Source organism: Giraffa tippelskirchi, chromosome 13 (genome assembly GCF_054371585.1).
Source record: "Giraffa tippelskirchi isolate mGirTip1 chromosome 13, T2T-mGirTip1v1.2.pri, whole genome shotgun sequence".
Classification (NCBI taxonomy): Eukaryota; Metazoa; Chordata; class Mammalia; order Artiodactyla; family Giraffidae; genus Giraffa; species Giraffa tippelskirchi.
Window position 1 is genome coordinate 685,183 of NC_137287.1, and position 24,406 is coordinate 709,588.

At 53.1% G+C, this 24,406-nt stretch overlaps 2 long non-coding RNA genes across 2 annotated transcripts; one reads left to right on the top strand and one right to left on the bottom strand.

The window, feature by feature from the left end:
* Positions 1-1,708: 1,708 nt before the first annotated feature.
* Positions 1,709-23,181, bottom strand: LOC145531057 (uncharacterized). Its single transcript, XR_014072139.1, has 4 exons — positions 23,015-23,181; positions 21,864-22,091; positions 2,618-2,785; positions 1,709-2,442 (listed from the first exon to the last, which is right to left on the bottom strand). It is a non-coding gene; the product is annotated as an uncharacterized LOC145531057 (long non-coding RNA).
* On the top strand, positions 13,513-20,180 carry LOC145531059 (uncharacterized). Its single transcript, XR_014072141.1, has 3 exons — positions 13,513-13,815; positions 15,303-16,772; positions 18,188-20,180. It is a non-coding gene; the product is annotated as an uncharacterized LOC145531059 (long non-coding RNA).
* Positions 23,182-24,406: the final 1,225 nt, after the last annotated feature.

Here is a 24,406-nt window from a genome sequence, read left to right on the forward strand (position 1 = left end):
ATAAAACCCAAATATATCAATATTTTCGTTCATAGGTCAGGTTTTTGGTGTTGTATTTAAACGTCATTGCCAACAAAACCAGGCACACAGATAAACAGAACAGAACAGAGAGCCCAGAAATAACACAATTATTGGGCAATTAATCTTCGACAAAAGAGGCAAGAATATACAATGGAGAAAAGACAGTCTCTTCAGCAAGCAGTGTTGGGAAAGCTGGACAGTCACATTATATCAATGAAGTTAGAACACACCCTCTCTCCATACGTAAACTCAAAATGGCTTAAAGATCTAAATATAAGACATGACATCACAAAACTCCTAGAAGACAATACAGACAAAACATCTGTGGACATAAAACCAGAGTAATGTTAGATGTGGGTAATGCTAGACGTGGGTAATGCTAGACGTGGGTAATGCTAGACGTGGGTAATGCTAGACGTGGGTAATGTTAGACATGGGTAATGTTAGACGTGAGTAATGCTAGATCAGTCTCCCAAGGCAAAAGAAATAAAAGCAGGGACTCCCCTGGTGGTCCAGTAGCTAAGACTCTGCCCTCCCATTGCAGGAGGCTCGGGTTCAATCCCTGATCCAGAACTAAGATCTCTCAGGCCACGATGTGGCCAAAGAAAGAAAGAAAGAGAAGTCTGCAAATAAGAAACGCTGAGAGGTCGTAGAGAAAAGGGGCCCTCCAACACTGTTGATGGTCCTGCAAACTGGTAGAGTCACTTTGGAGAACAGTGTGAAGTTTCCCTGAAAAACTAACACTAGAGCTGCATATGATGCAGCAGTTCCTCTCCTGGGCACATGTCAGGAGAGAAACCATAGCAGGAAAGGATGCACACGCTCCAGTGTTCACAGCAGCCAAGACACGGGGCACCCTCAGTGTCCACAGTCATTACAGATGAATGGATAAACAAGATGTGGTATAACATGCACACGTATTTCCCAGCCCATATAAGAGAGTGAGATGATGCCATTCGCAGCGACATAGAGGACCTAGAGATGATCTTACTCAGTGAGGGAAGTGAGTCAGAACGAGAAAGACAGACGGACGATATTGCTTATATGTGGAATCTAAAAAAACAATACAAATGAATTTATTTACAAAACAGAAACAAACTCACAGACATAGAAGACACACTTGTGGTTACAAAGGCGAGACGAGGCAGGGGAGAGAAACCAGGGTTTGGGATTAATACACACACACGTGACTACATACAGACAGATACGCAAGGAGGACTTACTGAACGGCACAGGGAACTGGATTCAGTGCCTTATAATAAAGCATAATGGAAAAGAGTCTGGAGTTGTACACCTGAAACCAGCACAATATTATAAATCGACTATAGTTAAAATAAAATAAAACTTCATCATCACCAAACCAGAGTCATCTAGATTTTTCTGTTCTATTCCAGAAGTTTTTAGTGTTGCATTTACAATTACGTGGTATTAAGTGGTGAGCGACTTTGCTCATTTTGTGAAACGTATAAAGCCTATGCCTACATGCTTTTTTTTTGCACGTGGATACCCAACTGTCCCAGCTGCGTGTGTTGAGAGACCATCTCCACCATTAAACTGCCTTCACTGCTCTGTCAAAGCTCAGCTGACTATACTTGTCTGGGGCTATTTTGGGCTCTTGTTCTGTTCCATTGATCTATTTGTCTAATGTTGCTAATACCACACTGTCATGATTACTGGAGCTTTTCAGTGAGTCTTTTAATTGTTTTATTTTATTTATTGGACACACAGCATGTGGGATCTTAGTTCCCCAACCAGGGATCGAACCCATGCTCCCTCCATTGGGAGCTCAGAGTCTTAACCACTGGACCACCAGGGAATCCCTGCAGTGAGTCTTAAAGGCAGATAGCATTAAGAACTTTAACAGCTGTCTGCCCGGACATGCCAGGGATGCTCAGAGTTCAGCCCACGACCTTCAGTGTAAGGTCCACCCACACTGCCCGCTGGCAGGTCATCTAGCTCCAAAGGACCATTTTATTTTTATTTCTTAAATATGTATTTGGCTGCGCTGGGCTTCCCAGGAGGCGCTACTGGTAAAGAACCTGCCAATGCAGAAGACACATGAGACGCGGGTTCAACCCCTGGGTCGGCAAGATCCCTCGGAGAAGGGAAAGGCAACCCATCCCAGTATTCCTGCCTGGAGAAGCCCAGGACAGGCCTGGTGGCCTACAGTCCACGGGGTCACGAAGAGTTGGACACGGCTGAAGCGACATGGCGTGCGCGAGTCTCGGTTGTGGCGCAGGTCTCGGTTGTGGCACGTGGAGCTGGGATCTAGCTCCCTGGGCAGGGGTTGGACCTGGGCCCCTGCACTGTGAGCTCGGAGTCTCAGATGCTGGCCTGCCAGGGGCGTCTCCAGAAGTCTCTCTGTTTACAGGTGAGGCTGGAGCCTGTGTGGTTCACCCAGACCACCTGCCGTTAGAAGACCTTTAAAGACAATAACAAAATCTGAACACCCTTATCTGCACCAGGAAGGGTATAACAGTGGAGAACTGAAAAGTAATTTTTACTTAAAAATATTAACCGAGCAATTAGGGTAGGAACTGTGATTTCTTGCCCAAGGAGAGAAAGTGAAAGGGAGGAAAAACTACAGAAGAATTACCTGAAGGGCTTCCTGCTGCCCAGCGGGTCTCAGGACCTCTGTCTGCAGGGACGCCTTCTTGCCTGGCATTCAGTCAGATTTCATCGTATTGTCGATAATCAAATTGTCAGGCAAAGATTAGAATTGCTTAATCAAGTAAGGACAAAGGCTCAGAGATGAACTGTCCATCTGTCAATAGGAATAGAAGCAAGGATTAGAAATTAGTGGGTGGCTTAAACTGATATTTTTAGAATCCCACTTGAAAGGGATAAGGATTCTAAAAACAGGAAGATGGTAAATGCTTTGTAAGTCAGTAAAGGCTCACAGCCAGTCTCATGTCCTTTGTAAAGAAACTGTTACGAATGACTTGGGAGGATTTAGCTGTGAAATTGCTTGAGAAGCGGAATTTGATCTGAGACAGACGGCCTAGATTTATGGGAGGGAACACGCCCATAGTTGTGATGGAGATTTTAACTGATATTGTCTTCACCGCAGCCGGTGAGGTTGCTTTGCGTGGCCTGCCTCTGTGAAGAGTCTGGTAACGCTCTGTTTCAAGATTTATTCTGAAGGTGGGAAGTGGGAAAAGACATGAGAAGCAAGACTGCGTCCCCAGAACACAGCATCTTCCCACGGACACTCACGCCCGCCTCGCTGGGGGCAAAGTCGAGACAGCTCGTCCATCGTCCCCCTTGCCGCGCCCGGAGCGGGCCCTGCTCCTGGATTCACAGGTGCACAGGCTGACGGATGCCTCCTGCGTCCCCGCACCTGTCTAAGCAGGAAGTCCAAGCACTGAGGAATGACTCCTAAGTGTCGCTAAAACCAGCCTCCTTCCCCTTCCTTTTTGTTTGCTCTTCATCGTTGGCTGTGCCGGGTCTTCGCTGCCGGCGCGGGCCCTCTCTAGTTGCAGAGAGCAGGGGCTCAGGCGTCTCATCGCGGCGGCTTCTCTTGTTGCGGGTTCCGGCTCTCAGGTGCACGGGCTTCAGTTCTTGTGGGTCCTGGGCTCCGGAGCACAGGCTCAGGAGCCGTGGCGCTCGGGCTTACTTGCTCCGTGGCATGTGGGATCTTCCCGGATCAGAGGTCGAACTCGTGTCCGCTGCATTGGCAGGCGGATTCTTGACCGCTGAGCCACCAGGGAAGCCCCCTTTCCCTTCCTTTTCACTGGAAAGAGCAAGCGCTTCTTTCCATGAAGGGAGCCAGCTTCAGAGTCCCTGGTGAGGCCTTTCCCTGAGGACGAGATGGCTGGTGAGTGCCCCCTGGGCAGACAGAGGCGCTGATGGGCAATGGGAAGTATGATCAAAGGTGCAAAGAGAAAAAGGAAAAACAGACCAACTGGACTTCACAAAAATTAATATTTTGTGCACCAAAAGACAGTATCAGCAAACTAATAAGGCAACTCAGAGAATGGGAGAAAATGTTTGCAAACCATGTATCTGATAAGGGATTGATATCTGGGATATATAGAGAACTAAAGCTCAACAAGAAAAAAAACAAACGACCTGATTTTAAAATTGGGCGAAGGACCTGCATAGACATTTCTCCAAAGAGAATACATGAGTGGCCCATAAGCACATGAAAATATGCTCGAATCGCTAATCATTAGGGAAATGCAAGTGAAAGCTACAATGAGATCCCACCTCATACCCATCAGAATGGTTACTATTTACAAAGGAAAAAGAATGGGACTTCCCTCGTGGCCCAGTGGTTAGGACTCAAGGCTTTCACTGCTGGCTTCTGGGTCTGAGCCTTGGTTAGGAATTAAGATCCTGCAAGCTGCAGATAAAAAAAGAAGATCCCATATGCTGCAACGAAGATCAAAGCTCCTGAGCGCCGCCACTGAGACGCTGTGCAGCCAAATAAGTAAACAAACACTTGTGCGTGCTGCATGCTAAGTCACTTCACTCGTGTCCGTTTTTTTAACTATAAAAGTAAACTAATAAAATTTAAAATAAAAATTTAAAAACAGCTCAGTTGAAATATGTCACATCCCATGCAATCCACCTGTTTAAAGTGTATATTTTAAAATGTGTAATTCACTGGAGAAGGAAATGGCAAACTACTCCAATATTCTTGCCTGAAAAAAATCCCATGGACAGAGGAGTGGTGGACTACAGTCTTTGGGGTTGCAAAGAGTTGCATTGGTTCATTTATTGTGACAAATGTTTCACGAGTGTGACATGTATGGATCCTATCTGTACTATCTTTTCAATTTTCCTGCAACTCTAAAACTATTTTAAAATAAAAAGTTTAATAAAAAATTTTATGAACACAAAAAAAAATAAAAATAAAAATAAAATAAAATGTGTAATTCAATGATTTTTAGTATATTCACAAGGTTGTACAACTGTCACCACTAATTCCAGAACACCTTATTATTTCAAAAAGAAACCCCCTCCCATGGAGGACCCACCACATCCTCCAGCCCTGGGCAACCACGAATCTATTTCCATTCTCTGTAGATTCACATAAATGGAATCACACAGCACAATCATACAGTCCTTTGGCTTCTTTTATGAGGTATCATATTTTCAAAGTTCTTCCATGTAGCTCGTGCCAGTACTTTCCGTCTTCCTCACGTTGGCATTTGGCTCTAGACGCCATCTTTTACCCAGCTCAGCTCAGTCTCACCTCCTTGGGTAGACTTTCCAGACTTAAAGCTCCAAAATCCTCAGTGTCAGATGCGGAACTTCGTTGCTATTTCAGAAAGCGACACTGGCCTGCTGCTGATGACCCGCTCACTCAATAAACCACAGGGACTAAACGCCTTATTCTCTTAGACACACATTCCTAGTTTTCTTTTACTAAGGATGCTTTTCCATTTGACTTGCTGGTGGATGATGCTGGGGAACCCCTGGACGTCACGCCTGTCTCACTCCTGCCACCATGTGGTCAGAGGCTGGCATGACACCAATTTGAACAGGACCAGACCCAAGAAGCCAACAAGTCAGGTCAGCCTCTGTCTGTTCTGCGCCAAGTGCAGGACTTGGCCTCTTCTCCAGAGCGTGGCCAACCCCCTGTCGCTGAGGATGTCTCAAGGCCCAGAGCTAGGCTTTCTATGCGCTTGGTTAGAGGTGGTCTCCACCACGTACAGACCAGGCTAGTCATCGGGGACACCTGCGTGCGGTTTACAATAGGAGCTGCCAGCGCCCCATCTCAGCCTGTAGAATAAGAATCTCTGGGATTGCGACTGTGTTTTAAGAATCCCAGGGTAAGAACCATCGCGCTGACCGTGAACCCCGGCTCACATCTGTTGTGCCTGCTCCTGCCCACCCAGCACGTGTGAATACACTAGGGTGGGAGTGGACGAGTGAGCGGCCCAATACAGTAAAGGCCTTTATCAAGCTGTTCTTTAAATTGGCATGAAATGCACATAACAAAATCAACATTTTAAGGAGAGCAATTTGGCGGCATTTAGCACACTCACGATGGTACGCACCCACCACTTTTACCTGGCCGCTCCAAAACATTTCCGTCACCCCGAAAGGAGACCCCCACCATTCCAGGCACTTGCCATTGCACCGCCCCGCCCCGCAGCCCCTGGCACCCAGTCATCTTCCTTCTGTCTCTGGGATTTGCCTGCTCTGGACGTTTCTCAGAGATGGAGTCACACACCGAGTGTCCCTCTGCCAGGCTGCTCGCACCAAGCGCCGTGTTGCCGAGGTTCGCAGGCCCCGAAGCCGCGTCAGCGCTTTGTCCCTCTCGGTGGCGGAGCCGTGTTTCGCTCTGCGGATGGGCCTCGTGGGTCTACTCGTCCGTCAGTGGACAGGCCGGTTTGCACGCACACTGCTTCTTCACAGTCGGCTGATGGAGGACCCGCCGCCCGCTCTGGACTCTGCACAATGGACTTGTGGGCGCAGCCGAGGGGCTCTGAGCCGCCCCTCCCCGGGACACTGTGCCTTCGAGATTCGGGTGGGTTTGTCTCGTCGTCCGTACAGGGCCTTCTGTGCCGGCTCTCAGGTCACTCGCCTGCTCTCTGCAGCCCACTGGTCGTCTCCACCCCGACTCCCGAGTCGCTGCTCTGGCCGTGCTCGTCTTGGCTGTCCTCTTATCCCCGTGGGGAGCATGCCAGCTGGGGTGGCCCCGAGCCGCACGATGGGGTCCAGCGCCCACTGGCGCCCTCCTTCCACGGGACTCGCGGGGAACAGGTGCAGGTCCACGCAGATGTGAGCTCTCCTTGTAGTTGCAGAAGTCGCGGCCGAGATGCATGGGGAGCCCTCGGAGCACCACCTCCACCTCCGCTCCCTCCTGCCACCCGCCGGCATAGTGCCCTTTGCCAAGGTGACCCCACAAGGACAGTGTCACCAGCCTAGAACCCCCACAGCCCTGTGGGCGGGGGGCCTTGACTCCGCTGGCCGGCTGGGCAGGAGGCACCAGAGCCAGCAGCAAGCCGGGCGGATCCACAGGGGCCCCAGGCGAAGGGCAGAGGCAGTCCAGTGCGGGGTGGTCCCCAGTGGGTGAGCCAGCTGGGCGGGGCAGGAGCAAGACGGAGGGACCAGATGCTAGGGGGGCGTCAGAGACCCCAGGATGGCGCTCTGAGTCCTCAGGGAGACACTGGCGTTCCCGTGGGCCTGGGGTCCCTTCAGCCTGTTGTTGCTCTGCCCTGACCGTGCCTCTGTCCTCAGGTCCTCTGACCTTCAGAGGTCAGCAGGCGCCCCTGCTGCGTCCAGTTTGCCTCCTCAGAGACCCTCCTTTCTCCTCGGACACTTTCTGTTTCAGTCTGTAATTTCTTTCTTTAGAATCACCTTCCCCAAATTAAGTCACCCAAATTCCCGGATAAGCTGAAAAGCCATTTTTCTTGCAAATCTTATATGAAGATAATTTAATATAAGGCACAAACTAATAAACTAAAGACCATATATTACAGCAAGTGGCACAGTAAAAATCAAGCCACTGTAAGAGACAAATGAACAGTATTTTAGCCAAGGGAAAAAGAAAACGAAGTAGAAGCAAGATGTAAGTTATATTCTACACATAAATAACCTTAAAGAGAATAGTCAAGACGACTTCTGTAACTTCAGTGTATTTGGGGAGACACTATTTAATTGAAGTAAAATAAGAGGTGATAAGTCTAGCTGCGATTTTGCAGGATCAGGATTACGTGAGTTTCTTGAGAAGACAGGAGGGTGAGCACTGTGTTATAGGGTATGTAAGATTCCGGAAGTGGAAGTGCAAGTGTGAGTCACTTCAGTTGCATCTGTCTCTTTGCGACCCGTGGACTGTAGCCCGCCAGGCTCCTCTGTCCATGGGCTTTTCCAGGCAAGAATACCGGAGTGGGTTGCCATTTCCTCCTCCAGGGGATCTTCCTAACCCAGGAACTGAACCCAGATCTCCTGCATTGCAGGTGGATTCTCCATTATCTGAGCTACCAAGGAGATACACAAAATTTCTCTTCATACGCATGCCACTGACTTCAGCTGGGCAAATATCCTAGCTCTGAGAGGCAGTCAATAGTCTTTAAAACCCCTTTCAAAATCTCATCAAACGCAGAATTTAGCAATAAAAAACAGCACAAACTATGGCATAGCAACTTGGATGAATCTCCAGAGAATTAAACTGAGTGAAAGAAGAGCCAATCCCCAAAGGTTACACATTGCATGAGTCCATTTATAGAACATTCTTGAAATGGAAAATTATGGAGATGGGAAACAGATGAGTGGTTGCCCGGTGTTAGGGGTGGCAGGAGGGAGGTGGGCGCGGCTGTAAGAGGGGGGCCCTAAGAGGGGGCCCCGTGGGGCTCTGATTGTGTGGGAGGGAGGTGGGCGCGGCTGTAAGAGGGGCACCTGTGTGGGTCAGCTGGCCCAGGTAAGATGGGGGTGAGACGTAGCCCGGGTTCCACTCCCGGTGTACCCGACGAGGCTCCCAGGACAGCGCTGTCCCCAGTGTGGCGGGGACAACAGGTGCTCCTTCCAGCGCGGGGTGCACTCAGTGCAGCAGTCTGGGTTTTTAATTCAATTTTTAAAACTATTAGTTTGGCTGCGCTGGGTCTTCAATGCAGCATGCGGGACCTGCTGCGCCATGCAGACCTGCTGCTGCAGCCAGCGCATGGACTCTCGTGGACTCCATGGTTGTGGCGGGTCAGCTTACTTACTCCGCGGCACCCGGGATCACAGTTCCCCGAACAGGGATCAAACCCGTGTCTCCTGCATGGCAAAGCAGATTCTTAGCCACTGGACCACCGGGCAAGTCCTTGCATATTCTGTTGACTCCCCCATTTCCCAGTTAACACCACGGTACGAATATTGCTCCATGACCCAGCTAGGAAGACTATATGTAATTGACGGTGTCACAGATGTGGCTGCACCCAGCCACCCCCGCCGCTCAGCCATCCGGGTTTTTGCCCCTCGATTTCAGAACCAAGCACTCCTGAGGGCATCACCAGAGTAAGTCCCACTGAGAGACCTCCTTTTCTACGAAGTACAGGGTTAGGAAGGAAAACTGCCCAAGGCATCTGCTTGCTTCCCAAGCACAGGACTGAACCTGCCATGAGTAAGCTGGACCCCTCCTCCCGCTGGGCTCGGCTTTATGCAGTGAAGTCGGGGGTCTGCGGGGGGAGGAAGGCCTTGCGTCTGAACTGCACCTGTTTGGAAAGGTGTTTCTTCATCGTCTCAGCACGTGTGTCTCACCCAGCGCCCGAGAGTCTGCCTAAGACTCTGTGATGCTCCCCACTGTCAGGAGAGGCCGTGGACCCCCGCGGTGGGCCACGCCAGCCCACCCCCTCCCCCTGGACCCCAAGAACGTGGACAGAGCACGTCATGGCTGAGGGTGGACGCGGAGGAGGCCAGGACAGAGATTATTTCTACCTCACGGATATGCTACTTTGGGTAAAAACATGGGAAAGATGCCTTCAGTTCAGTCCAGGAAGGCACCAAATAAATCTTAATTTACAGAAGGGTAGCAAGACTCCTATTTCTTTCTCTTCTGTGCAAAAGAAGTGGGTTAGAGTGTTTGCCAGAGATGCTTCTGGTCCTGGGGGGCCTGAACTGGCCTTCTGACCCCCCACCTGTCCACGGGGAGGAGCAGCCTGCTGGCTGGCTGTTCTCTGTGATCCAGGAGGAACACCATACATCCTGCTCCCAAATCAGAGAGGCAAGAAGAGGTTAGTGGGTAGAATGCATGTAATGTGAGTTTTCCCCAGAGTGGATGCACTCCTATCCCGCTGCCCATGGGGTCGAGACCCTCAGACGTCAACCCTGCCGGTCTCTGCCATGTTTCACATCTCTGCCGGCACATCAGGTTGAGCATATAAGACTTATGAACTTTATTTCTGTCCAGCTAAAATGTGGTTTCTTGAAATATTATGATTTTTAAGTGCAGAAAACTATATGCATATAAGATAGGAGTCTTCTCTGCCTGTAAAAGTGTCCTGGGCACCAGGGGGATGAAACATCCTGGTAATTCTAGGTGTTCAACAAAATCACCAGGACTCCCAAAGGCTCTGATATTCACCAGAGACAGTGGCTGCCTGCCCTGCCTGCCCGCCCTGAGTAGCTTTTCTACAGCGATGCAGGCGGTGAGCCTTCTGGGAAGGACGGATTCTTCCATGACCGTCAGAAGTGCATCTCACAGTGGGGTCCACCTTAGTCCCAGACAAAGTTGGGAAGGTTGCCTCCGGTAGTCCCTCCCCTTGGGCATCAGTAACTGAATAGCCAGCTGCTAGAATTCTCGATCTTCCTCCTGAAAGCTGCCCCTTCCCATTCTTCATCGTCTTGGTCAATGGCAGCCCATTCCCCCACCTGCTCTGGCCAATACCCTGGAGACATCGATGCCTCGATTTTTTCCCACCAACCTCCAGTTCTATCCATCAGCATGTCCTACTGACAATATCCCAGACCTGCTGGCCACTCTCCATCTCTGTCACCATGGTAACACCCTAGCCCAGGCCACCATCCTCTCTCCCAAGCTGTGTAACTGGACCTCCTGCTGTACTTAGTAAACTGGAAAGGAGAGCATGTCACTTGCTGTTTAAAACTTTCTAGTGATTTTACATCAGTCCGGGTCTAAGCAAACAAACTCAACTTTAGGTGTGAATAACCAAGGGATTTAAGGTAGGGAGTTGATGACACAGAGGTGAGGCAACCTAGAGGCAATGCAGCCAACATCACCGGAATCCGACGCCGCTTCTACAACAGAGGGACGAGGCGGGCGGGGGGAAGGGGGGAGCAGCAGGGTGAGGTGGGGGACACTGCAGTCAATGCAAATTCCCTGCTGCGGCCACATCAGCCTGGGACGTGAAGCAGGGCCTGGCATGCTGGCACTCAGTAAATGCTGGTCTACGGGATGGACGGACGAGGGAGGGAATCAGCCTTCCCACTGGGCACCCCCTTCCAGACTTCTGCATCCATTCAGGAGGGGCCGGTGGCAGCACTGGCCTTCCCCTGGGCGGTGGCCGCCCCCACCGGGACCTCTGCCCAGCAAAGCGCAGCCTCCACGTCAGAGCCTGCCTCCCGTGTCAGACATGCTTGGACTCAAGTCCTGTCCCTGCCCACGCTGCTTCCACATCCCTCTCAGGAGGGGGACCCTAACACGGACAGCTGCCTGGTAGGGTGGGTGAGGGGCCCCAGGAGTCCAGTCTCAGGGCTGAGCTGCGGCAAGGGTGGGGGGCGCCTCCCCAGAGGACACCCCAGGCCGCGATGCTCTGGGGACCGCGGCTCCTTGGGTTGGGCGGCGTGCTTCCGAGCCTGGCCACGGGGTGGCGCTGCTCGCTAGCCGTCGGCCCGGACGCCGGCCCTCTTCTGCCCAGGCCGGCTTTGCCCAGGGCGGCCAGCACACTCTTTCACACTGACAGTGCACACCGTCGTGGGCTGCCCACAGAAGGGGGACTTCTTCCAGGAGCCGGACAGGAGATCATTTGGCAGTCTTTGCTGATGTGGATTTTGGAAACTCGGGGAAGGGTGAGACCAGGACTTCCATGACCAGGTTCCAGACACGGCTCCCTGCAGAGGACGGCGGGTGGCACACGGGCTCTGCCACCTGGACGGCCAGCTCCCCACGCTCTTGCCAGCCCTGCAGACACAGGGTCGGCGCACCCTGACTCTGGAGCTTAGGGGTTCAGCCTGGGTGCCCAGGCTACGTGAAATACATTCTGGGATGAAATCTACCTGATTGCAGAACTGTTGACACATGTGTAGTAACTGTTCCTTCTGTTAAACGTCCACTCAGTACCTCTCCCAAGCTTCAAGCCCCTCACCCCAACCAGCCTCCATGAGCCCCAGCAGTGTGACTGGTTGGCGCTGGGGCTGAGTCCGGTCCAGAATCCCACCTGGGGGTCAGAGCAGGGGCAGCCCTGAAGCCGGTCCTCCAATGGCTCGGTGGACCCAGAGGTCCCATCCCCAGAGAGAACTGTCTGCCTGCCTGCCACCCCGCCCCTCCCACTGCAGGCTGTCCCTCCTGTCAGCAAACTGTGGCTGTCACTCCCAGACCCACCTTGCTCTGACATGGCCCCTCCTGGGCTGGGGTGTGTGTGTGTATGTGTGTGTGTGTGTGTACATGTGTCAGCAGGGGTGGCGGGGTGGCAGGGTGGCCGAGAACAGAAGTGCAGGGCGGACGACTTACTGCAGCTCCCGTGTGCTTTCCCAGCCTCGGGCGTCACTCCCCGCCCCGCCCACCTTCTCCCCCTCCCCCCGGGGGTGCTGTGCTTTGGCTGTGCTGGGTTGTCCGTGCAACACTCGGGCTTAGCTGCTCTGTCACATGCAGTACCTTAGCTCTGACCAGGGACTGATCCTGCGGTGTGTTCCCTGCAATGGAAGGCGGATTCCTAACCACGGGGCCACCAGGCAAGTCCTGGGACCCCTTTCCTAAAATGTTAAGTTTCATGTGATCAGAAACATGGTTCTAATCCTCAAGCCAACAGGAAGCTGTCAAATGAACTATTAGAGGAGGTGCTCTCAGATCCCTGGTGAAAAACACAGGGGAAGCCCTCATGTCTTGCAAAGAAGAGCAGAGACACTTAAAAGAAATGGCTAAAATTCCCGGGCACCGAGACTCCTCTCACGATGCGGCAGGACTACATGGCAAACAGCTTGCTTCGTCTGACAAGTCAGATCTGCAGCCAGTCTGGATGGAGCTAGGAACCCCTAACTTTCTTATACAAACCTCAGCAACCGAGAAAGGCTGCCAGCTGGCCTACGTCATTTCACCTGCCTGCGGCCAGGAGGCTTCAGCAGCCCCAGGTTCCTCGGTCTGGGGCAGGCTTCCTGAGGGTGAGAAACGCTCGCTGGCAAAGCGGCCTGCAAGCCCAGCTCCAGCAGGAATGGGTGGTGAGACAAGCACAGAAATCCTTGGGATGTGGAGGATTACGGGTGCCCATAAATATTTATGGAGCAACAGCAGCTTCTTAGGCAGCGTGCACAGGACATCTGCCACCGACGCTGGAACACAGTCTGGATGTTTCCATGCGTCGACTCGAATAATGTGCTGTTTTACAAAGTGAAACTGCAATTTCAAAGTGGAGTTTTGGTCGAGGGGCTTACTCCTTCTAAACTCATCGACCGAAACCACCCACCTCCAAGCTCTCAGAAGCCGCTCCCGCCTCTGGACTCTGACCCCTGCCGTCTCCCGTCAGACCACCCCTGTGTCCGCCCACCTTGTCCAGGGGAGGGTGTGGGGGTGTCCACCCTGGCTCCCCCTCAGCCTGCAGCCCCGGGCGGGCGGGCGTCTGGCTGGCAGTCTGCCGCTTGCCCCAGAATCCCTGTGAGGAGCCCAGCCCGCCTCCTGTTGCTTTGGGTTGCTGTCTCCACAGCGCTCCCGTACATATGGCACGTGGAAGCAATTAAAGCGGAGCCGCGGAGCAGCCAGTCCCCCAGGGCTGTGAGCTGCCAGGCTCCCCGCCCTGGGAGGTGCCCACGCTCTCTGGAGTCGGTCTGTGTTGTTACTTTTCAAGGCTGGATTTCAACATCAGCGACAAAAACAGAAGCGCTTCTGTGAGAAGATGAAGCAAACCTGCCGCTGCTACTGGCAGAGGCCACGTTTGCCACCTCTCGTCTGGAAACCACCGTGGACCGTGGGCCATCCCGTCCGTGGGTGTGTCCATGCTGCGGCCAAAGGCACACACGGGAGACCCTGCGCTTCGGCCTCTCCACCCGTTTGTCACTGGAGGCCATGCCACGTGGCACGTGGACTCCATGGGCACTCGCAGCAGCTGACGTGCCGCCGCCGCCATCCCCACGGCCGCCATCAGGACACGTGTGCAGGCATGGCTGCGAAGCGGGCTCTGGGCCCAGAAGGTAACAAGTTCTGGTCTCCTTTTCCCCCAAATGATGTGTGTGCGTGATCAGTCACATCTGATTCTTTGCGACCCCATGGACTACAACCTGCCAGGCTCCTCTGTCCTCCATGGGATTCTCCAGGCAAGAACACTGGAGCGGGCAGCCATTCTGTTCTCCAAGGGATCTTCCCGCCCCAGGGACTGAACCTGGGTCCCCTGCATTGGCAGGCGGGTTCCTTACCACTGAGCCTCCAGGGGAGCCCCTCAAAATCAGGCAAAACAGAACAGGGATCCCTACTTTTTTCCTCTCAGCCCGGACGAGAAAAAACCAAACTTCCTAAGTCTGAGTTTGTGGAACGAGGCAGGGGACAGTTTACATCATGCACTTGTTAAAGACAAATGGCCTCCGTTTACTGACAGTTGACTTGATAAGCTCCTGCATATGGTTAATTAATATGTGAACATTTAACCTGGACATACTTGTGCAGAAGGGGTTACACCCCAGGAAGAAGCCAGAGTCTACCCAAACTGCAGCGGGCAGCGATTCATTCTGAGTATGAAGGCATATTCTTCACACTCACAGGGGTGGAAGGGCCGTGGACTTGAGTATGTGAGTTACAGCAGCAGAGAGCAGATGCACGGAAAACGCTGTCAAGTTCAGACCTTAGCGACGCGTATCAACTCGGTGTGACAGTACAGAGTGGAGGGGAGAGAGCAGAGAATGAAAATCCAACAGCAATTTAGGCTGAGCAATAACACAGCCACTTCCATATTCAGGACTAGTCAAGGAATTTGCTCTGAACTTTCAAATAACACTTCACTTTACTTCCAAACTGAAGTGAATGGCATCGGGCCGGCCAGAGGCCAAGGGGTGCTTAGTAGTCACACCCAGAGCAGGGGCTCTGCTGTTCCTGCTTCTCACGCCAGGATGGCTGGACAAATGGTCTGGAGACAACACGTGTTTCACTCCCAAGCTGGCAGCCATTGGGTCGCGCGTGTGTGTGTGTGTTTGAGAGAGAGAGAGAGACATCTGGCTGGGCACGTCAGAGGCCCATGAGTCTCCTTCTAACACTGCTGTGAGAAAAAGACAGAAGCTGCTTGCAGGCAGGGAGCAAGGTGTTTCTCTGGGCGGTGTGATGGGCTCGGAGTTTATTCCTACAGGCTCAAAAGTAGCCAGGGCTATCATGAATTCCGAGGTAGCGTGGGCTCAGCCGGGCTGGGTGGGAGCCCCAGGGCTCCCTCCCTCCTGGCCTGTGCTCACTGGAAGAGATGATTTGCAGCATCGATTAGAGGACAGCGTGGAAGCAGAGGCACTCAGCTGTGCACTTTGATTTAAGGAGATAAGGTGGTCTCTGGGACAAAAGACAGTAACTTCACTTTAAATACGCCCACTCACAGAGGTAGAAGACAAATGTATGGACACCAAGGGGGCAAAGAGCGGGGTGGGATGAACTGGGAGATTGGGATTCAGGTATATACACTATTGATAGAATGTCTCCCATGCAGGAGGCGTGGATTTGATCCTTGGGTCAGGAAGATCCCCATGGAGGAGGGCTTAACAACCCACTGCAGTATCCTTGCCAGGAAAATCCCACGGACGGAGGATCCTGGCGGGCTACAGTCCACAGGGTCTCAAAGAGTTGGAAACGACTAAAGCAACTGAACACACTACACATAAAAGGTAACTAACGAGAACCGACCGCACAGCTCGGGGAGCTCCACTCAGCGCTCTGCGCAGGAAACAATCTAAAGAGTGGGTTTGTGTATGTGCACAACTGACTCACTTCGCTGTACACCTGAAACCAACAACGCTGATCAACTTTACTCCAGTAAAAATTAATAAAAAACATGTGCCCAGAGATTTCACTATCATGAGTACCTGGAAGAGAATTTGGGTATTTGGGTATTATTAGCATTAGTGGACCTAAGGTTCAAGGGTTGTACATAAAAAAATAAACAAACCCCAAACCCTCGAATGAGGATGTTCTCAGTGTCTTTCTCCGGTGAGAACCAAGCTCCGTCACGGACCCCCTGCAGCAGCACTTCCCGTGACGCCTTCACTGCAGCGACCATTCTCAGCTCATCTGTCCCGCTATCAACTATAACTGTCTTTTGTTCCTCTAAACCGATTTTTTTAGCTTAATTCAGATTGAGACTAGATATCACTACTACAGCGGCAGCAGAGGATGAGAGAGTTCGACAGAATCACCGACTCAATGGACATGAATCTGAGCAAACTCTGGAGGACAGTGAAGGACAGGGAAGCCTGGCACGCTGCAGTCCACGGGGTCGCAAAGAGTCGGACACGACAGCGACTGAACGATAACAAATCACGACTGTAAGATTACACTTCAGGCTTTGAGCAGTTCTCCACTTCTAACACACTCGCATCAACAAAGTAAAGTTAATCGAATCTTCATCCTCCTTTTGACTGAGCCAGGACCCAAAAGTGCATGCCCTGAGATGAGGTGTCTGTGTTACCTGTTGCCATCACCCAGAATTTGTTTTCGTCTTGCGTTTAAACCCCTGATGAGCCCTGTTACTATTGTATGTTGTGCAGTCAGCGCAGTTTATTGAGCTTTATTCATGTTCGCCTTTTTAAAAATACTCCACTGGGGCATCTCACACGTCATTCTTCCTCTCGGATTTTCCTTATTTCCTTAGTTCTTTCAGCCAGGGTCTGTGTGAACACGTCTTTTTGTCGTTATGTCACCTACGATGGCTTAGGAGGCGTGAATAGTCCTGCGCTGAGGTCCACGTTCTCCCAGCATTTTGAAGATGTCGTTCCACCGTGTCCTGGACTCCATCCTGCAGCTGAGATGCCCGCCATCCACACCTCTCGCCTGCAGGAAACCTGGTTTCCCTTGCTCACCCCTCATAAGATGGTCCCTCTGCCTTTGGTAACCGTGATTTCGCAGCAGAGATTGGGATTTCTGAGTATCCTGCTTGGGACTTCAGTCTTCTGCGTCCGTGAAGGTGTTTCTTTAATCGCTTCTGTGAAATCCCCAGGCAGTACCTCTGTCCCACCTCCCTACCCTCTCCTGGGACGCCTGCTGGGTGGGTGGGGTCACCGAGGTGGCCTCCATTCTTCCATCTTTCTCATGTGACACTGTCACCAGCCTCCTGGTCCCTCTGCCCTCCTCCCGCCCTCCCGGTCTCCATGTGGGTTCCATGCACAGAAATCACTGGAACTTCATGTTTACTCCCAGTTCCCTCTATTGCTTTATTGCTCTCAGAACACCTCACTCATCGCAGAGGTGCAGTAAACACTTGGTGATCTGATTGACTTTTCAGAAACATCAGGAACAAACACCCAGAATTCTGAAAAGAAAGTTTCCCCTGGGAACCTCATAAAACAAACAGCGGCACGTTTATAGACTCTCTCTCAGATGTCCTGTGTTTTCCCGGCAGGAGCCCCATCTCGTTCAGGCCTGGCCTCATTTAGTTCGGTCCCACACCCGAGTCAGCGCTTATTTTGATAAGCGAGCTGAGGCTCCCACACTCTGACGGGTGACTCATCACCCCGGCTCCCTAGCGGTCACCAGCGTCCACTCACCTCTGCGGGAAGGTGGACCTCGCCGCCCACGGCCTCGGGCCTGTTCTCTGCGATCAGTTCTCCAGCAGTGGAGCCTCTCAGGAGGGTTCCCTCCAGAGAGAAAAAGCTTCACGTGCAGTGCGTGAAAACACTTCCTAAACCCCACACTCCCGTCTCAGCAGGAAGGCAGGCTGTCCTTGCCTGGGCAGGTGTCCGGGTGGGAGCCCGGCTTCCGGCTCCCGCACCAGCCGGCAGGCCCCTCCTGCGTGGCCTTGTCTGGGCCAGAGGGGGGCTTCTGTCCCAGCGTGCGGGGACGCACCCAGAGCTGGGAGAACCTGCTCTACATAGAGCCCCCAGGAAGCCCCCACCTTCGCTGGGTTTGCGTTTCCCTGAGTCTGGACACCTCTCACGTCCAGATGGTCTAATTAGGCAACACACTGGCTTTCAAAGCACTGGGAGCTTCAGCTCTGGGCCTCCCAGCCCTTCGTCCTGAAGATTCCAGTTGGAACAGAGGGCGGCCAGTGGAGGGCAGGTCAAGGACTGAGCACCAAGCCTCAGGGTCCAGATAGAAGTCCATTTGTCCCTGGGCTTCCTCCTCCGAAGGCAACGACCCGGGAGTGTTCCTGGGATAACGCTGAGGGTGGGGAGGTCGGGGAAGGGGAGTGGGAATCCTTGCTTGGCTGGCCGGATGCCAGAGTGAAGCCCAAACACCTGGGCACCAGATGTGCCTCGGGCTTGAGGCCCACTGTTGACCGGCGGCTGCCCTTTCCACCCAGAACTGTGCTGCTGGGCTGGGGCGCTGAGGACAGGCGTCCGAAGCCAGCACCTTCCTGCCGACCCCCTTCTCTCCCTCCAGGCTGCAGCTCCCGGCTCGCCTGTGGACCTCGGCGGACTTCAGCCTGGACGCCCCATACCAGAGCTCGGTGCGCGTTTCACTGATTCACCTCCTGTTTCTGAGAAATTTCACTGGGGGGAGACGCTCTGCTGAGTCTACCAGGACGGTGGTCCACGCCACGGGCATGTAGAGGTAAGGCGAGAAGCCGCAGGCTGGCCACGCCGCCCTAACCAACGACCATTTCTGGAAAGTCAGGAGTGCCGTGGTAGTGTCCGCTACGCTGGAGTTCCCAGGCCAGGGTGACACAGAAGGTGAAGGCCGCCTCGGATCTGCTCTGGCTCGCGGAGCAGCTGGCTCCATGTGAGCGGGGGAGGTTCTTCCTTCCCTGCTGGCGGGGTCTGTGCCCGGCTCTCTCTCTCTCGGGGTAACAGGTTTGCAGGAAAGGCAGGCTGAGTTCGTGCCTGCTCTTCCACCTTTGCTAGCCCTGGGCGTGTCCCCTAATCTCCATCTGTGAGAATGATAGACGGCGACCCAGTCTTTCCAGGACCCAGAGCATCGGGAAAGCAGGGTCCAGCACATCCCCCTCACCTGTCCTCGCCTCCGGGGTCCCCGGGGCCTGTCCCCTGGCAGGGGTTTTCTCTCTGGTTGAAGTGTTGGAAGATTTTAACATACTTCAGTTTAAAATGAGCAAGTTTAGGATGGAAAATGGATGTGGCTGACAGTAATATCCATACTCTGCCAGAAAACACCACAGGGGCCTGACACCCATTCTGGGACACGCATGTCAGGAAAATGGAGGCACGTGACCGCCCACAAGGAATCTCCCAAGTCCTTCCCCAAAGGCGCTCTGCAGGCGAGCAGTTCCGCCAAGGCAGGTGGCTACTGTTACCATCATCCTGCACATCACGTCTACGGCCCCCACCTGGGACGGGGGGGGAGGAAATTCACCATTAAAAGCAAGAGAGCAGCAAACAGAGAGACGAGGTGAGTCCACCTGACTCAGCAGCTCCACTTCCAGTCTGCACTCACAGAGCTGAACACGAGGCCTCACACACACACACACGTCCACAGCAGCTGGGCACAAGACAGTCAAAGGTGGAAGGAAATGTCCACAACAGGTGACGGACAAACGGGCTAGCTGTACTCACACTGGATGGTGACTCGGCCAGAAAAAGGAGCGAAGCTCTGACGCATACACAGCCATGACCCCTGAAAACACGACGCTCCGTGAATGAAGCCAAAAACACGAGGCCCCATGGTGAGCGATTCCGTTTATGTGAAACACCCAGAACAGGCAAATCCAGAGAGACAGAAAGATCAGTGGCCGCCAGGGGCTGGGAGAAGGGGAAGCGAGAGTGACCACTAACAGGTCCGGGGTTCCCCTGGGGACGAGGAAAGAGGTCTGGGTAGAGGTGGTGGTTGCAAGATAGTGTGATGGTATTAACAATGTTCACTATGAGATGGTATGAATTTCATATTACGTAAATTTCACCTTGAGACAGCCACTTCAGGGACTTTCCTGGTGGCCAGAGGTTAAGACTCCAAACTTTCAACGCAGGGCACATGAGTATGATCCCTGGTCGGGGAACTAAGATCCCACATGCCAAGTATCAAGGCCAAAAACAAACAAACAAAAAAAACAAAGAAACCACTTCATAGATTATGCATCTACTCCAAAGACAAAACAATTCCCCCACTACGTGGAAGAGCAGGTCTGTGTGTCTCTCTGTGAGAATCGCCTCAGACAGAACAAAGCAGAACTTCGCCTGAACCCCCCAGATGAAGACACCCCACTTGGCAAGCTACCTGTCGACTGGAAACTTCTTCCTGGTCTTAACCAGCGAGATCTCTCGCCGAACTGCTCTTTTCTGATTTGGCTTGTTTCACATCTGAAGTAACTTGGGATCAGCTCTAATATTTTTTGCTTTAGAAAAGTAGTAAAAATTAATTAATCTACAACTGTACTGATAGCAAAAGTTAATAGAAATTTTAATAAAAATGCCACCTCAATAAGCTTCCCTATTGTTCTAATAAATGAAATAGTAGTTTAGAACTGTAGATAAAAAAATTAATAAAACAGCAGAGACTCGGGACCACAAAGCTCAAATAACAGGACGCAGCCTCTGCTCAGCCCCTCCGGCCGGAGTGCTGAGGGGCGCCCTCCGCGCGCAGCTCTCATTTCATGCTGCGTATTGCAAATGTTCCCCAACGTTTAACGAACGTGCCTTGTTTGGGGGCTTACTTTGAATTATTCAGAGATGTTTACCCAATACCAAAGAGGCTTGGTGCCAACTTTAGCAGTGAGTGTCCAGTCCTGTGGTGACATATTCACAGAGAAAGTAGGTAGGGAGAGTTTTTTTAGTAAAACCCAGACTCTCAGCCACGAGCATAGGGAAAGCTGGGCTTTAAATGCCCGGGAGGCCAAGTCTCCGGGTGGTTTCCTAGGAGGAAGGAAAGGGTGTCTGTCTGAGCGATGTTTCCTTCCAGCACCTGCGACAGGGACTGAAGGATGGAGGAGACACTGACCCCAGGGAAACAAAAACAGTCCTCGTCTTCCGGGACAGGGGCCGCTGGGTGCAAAATCAAACGGGAATGTTTCAACTCGGGTGGAACGTTTTAAAGGTGAGGGAAGAGCGGAAACGAAAGTTGTAGGGAAGAGGAAAACCTTTGTTAGTCGGTTTTAATGGAGACAGTTTTCTTTGCTAAATGCCAGCACCAGAACTTAAGTGAATTTCAATGTTTAAACATAGGGGTGTTAGCTGTGCTGAGCACACAGACAGAAGGAGGCAAAGTGTGACCTCAAGGCCCACGAAGGGGCAGAGGGCAGAAAGCAAGGCCTCCCGAGGGGGCGTCCACACCTGCAGGGCTGCCCCCGGCCCACCCAGCGCCGCCAGCAGGGTGAGTGGGGCCGTCCTCCGTGGCAGAGGTATTGCTGAAATGGGATCCCTGGGCCCCTCCTGGGCCACCCGTACTCCTTCCCCAGAGAGGTAGGCCACAGAACCAGAAGGGCTCCTTCAGAAATAAGCACATTCGGAGGAACAGAGAAAGCCATAAAAAAGCCTCCCCAGGCTTCCGTACCTGCACAAGCGCTGAGACCCCAAGCCTGGAGGCCAGCCCTCCTGGAGAAAACCTGAGAAATCTTTTTAAAATTATGGAAAATTTCAACTATGAATGAAAGTGGAGACTTAATAGCATGAATCCCCACGTACCCACCACAAGTGCATCCTGCTCCTCTCTACTCTTTTTGCTCCATCGCAGGGAAAATATACATAGCATAAAATTTCCCATTTCAGTATTTTTTCAGTGCGCAGTTCAGGAGCATTATGCAGCCATCACTACCATCATCTCCAGAACTTTCTCATCTTCCCTAACTGGGACTCTGTCCCCGTTAGACACTGAGCCCCCCTCCCTCAGCCCCTGGCCCCAACCCCCCACTTCCTGTCTCTGTGACCCTGACTCCTCTGGGGACCTCACGGAAGTGGGATCACAGAGTGTCTGTCCTGTGTCTGCTCTCTCTGATCATCACGTCCTCAAGCGTCATCAACCTCGCCACTGTTTTTCAGGCTCAAGAAATCCTGAATCCCAGAGAAACACAATCCTCAGTTCAAGCTACACCTGCCTTTCCTTTAGAACAATGACGACATTTTCCCCAACTCTCTCCCAGGATAAATTCACTCGGTCCTCACAGCCAGCTCACCCCGCAGCAGAGCTGGGCACGTGGGGCTCAGCGAGGCCCAGGGGCTCCTCCAGCATCGCTCACACAGCGGCGGCTGGACGCCGAGGGCTCCTGCGTGGGCTCCTGTGCGGGCTCTGTACCAGGGCCCTTGTTGCTTCCCAAGGAAGGACGGTTTCACTTGTGCAGAATCCGTCATTAGGTCATCTGGTCTAGGCCTTTCCCACGCGGAGGAGAGCCGGCTCCTGGGGCCTGCAAGATGACCACAGGGGGCACACAAACGGGCAGTCTTTAATAACCGTCACTTATCTCTGTATGAGAGAAAGCAGCGGGCACACTGAACTTGGGATTTCACAGACTCGGTCGAGGATGAGGCTGAATTAAAAAGCAACTCTGGGGAACTCCCCCGCGATCTTGCTGTTAGGACTCACCACTTCTGCCAGGGACCCGGGTTCAATGCCTGGTGAGGGAACTAGATTCTACATGTTGCAACTAAGAGTTCATATGCCACGACTACAAGTCCCACATGCCGCAACTAAGACCTGGGGCAGTCAAATAAAAATATTTTTTAAAAAAGCAATTCTGGGGTATTCCCTGGTGGTCCGACGGTTAGGACCTGGGTTCAATCCCTGGCTGGGGAACTGAGATCCTGCAAGCTTCAAGGTGCAGCCAAAAAAATTAATTAATTAAAAAAAAAAAGCAATTCTGCTTCAAGTACATTTAAAGAAAAACAGAAAATACAGCACGGTGTGTAGATACACCACAGCAAGACTTCAATGACTGACGTTGGGGACATACTGAGTCCAGAGGGCCTTCTTCTCTGGAGAGTGAACCAAGAAAGCCCCTGCCAACCAGGACGGCCCCGGGAGCCCCGCGCTGTCCCAGAGCAGCAGCCCCAGACAAAGCCACCCTCTGGGGAGCATCGGGGTGACAGGCCTCACCGCGTCCACCACAGACGAGGCGGTACCGCTGTCTGAGCCACAGGGGAGAGGCCTCCTCTCCAGGCAGAGGCACCCGGCGGCGCCTCCCACTCTGGGGGTTCACTAGGTCACCCCCTTACAGAAGGACCTGCCTGCCGACAGCCCCAGCTCAGAGCCAGGCCACGCCCCGGGCCTGCCTCAGCCCCTCCGAGGCCTGCAGCCCACTTCCAGACCCGGCCTTCCACCCCTCCTCACCTCTCGAGTCCCAGGCGCACCCTCTCCCGCTGGCCACGAGCTCTGCACCCCACCTGCAAGCTGGGTTCTGGCGGCCTCGTCCACGAGCAAGTCGGCTGGGACAGGTCCACCGCCTGGAGCCCCGCACGCCAGGCCCGGCCAAGCGCGCCGCCAGGCCTTCCGGCGTCTCAGGGTGGCGGCCCCGCCCCTTCCGGCGGGCGCCCCTGGACTTCCGGTTCCTCCTCTGTGTCTGGTCAGCTGTAGGCGGTGAGTCTCGATCGTCTCTGCCTCGAGGCCTGTTGCTCATCACCCGTCACACGGCCTCCCTGGCCACAAGGCCGTTCTCGGTGACTTCGAGGGGAGACTTCATAATCGACTGAAGCTCCCTATAGCTGGGGGGTGGGGGTCAGCTGCACGCGTCCCCCACACACACACAGTCTCCGTCAGGCCCGAGCTTTTATTCAGTCGAGTTTTTGAAAGCAAGGCGGGCTCTTTAGTAATGAAGACACCTCGAGAGTGGGCGCGGTTCAGCCGCTACACAGGACACAATGGACACCTGGGCCTGGACCCTGGGCCCATCTGACTGGTCAGAGGAGGAGGGGTGACTGGTTCTGATCCCCCCACCCCCCCGGCTTGCCCTTGTCCGTAGGTCCAACAATCAAATAGGTCATGCGTCCTGGAATCAGACTGGCGGAGGTAAAGCGTCTAGGACTTGGCCTCCTCCTGCCCCGCGAGTGGCCTGCAGGGGAGCGTGTGCCAGTCATTCCCGAGGCCAGGAAGCGTAATGAGGGCCTGGGGTGAGCCCGAGGAGGGGCGCCTCTACCCCCACCAGCTTCTCGGACCAAAATCCTCTTCCCGGGGTTCTCCCGGGCTCTCTCTTTGCCTGCCACCGCTGTGTCCCTGGGATGGAAGGCTTTCTTCTGAGGAGAACAACAGCGAGCCACTGACAGCAGCCTCTTGTCCCCGCAGAGGCCTAGGGATAACCCCAGTGACTGTTTGGGAAGGCAGGACCAGACAGCCCACGGTGACTTGAGTTGTAAACCTGGGCGTCTCTCTGTCATCTCAGCTGCCATCCGCTGGGACAGGGCTAAGTCTAGCTGGTGCCCGTGACCCCAGTGGGCATGTGGTTCCTTCTCGTGAACCTGAGGCCTCTCTGCCTGGATTTCTACTCTGGCAGCTTGCAATTCACAGTGTCTGCAGCCTTTAACTTCTAGTTAATTCAGGCTGTCAAGTAGTTCTCCGTTTTCTCCTGGTGGGTGGAATAAAACTGAGGTCTGACTCTCTAGCCAAGTCAGAGACTCATAAACTCTGCCTTTGTTTATGAATTTCTTCAGAGCCATTTAGACATTCCCCACCACCACCACCAACCCCCCCACCGGCTGCTGCCATAAATCAGAAATTTCTGGGCAGAAA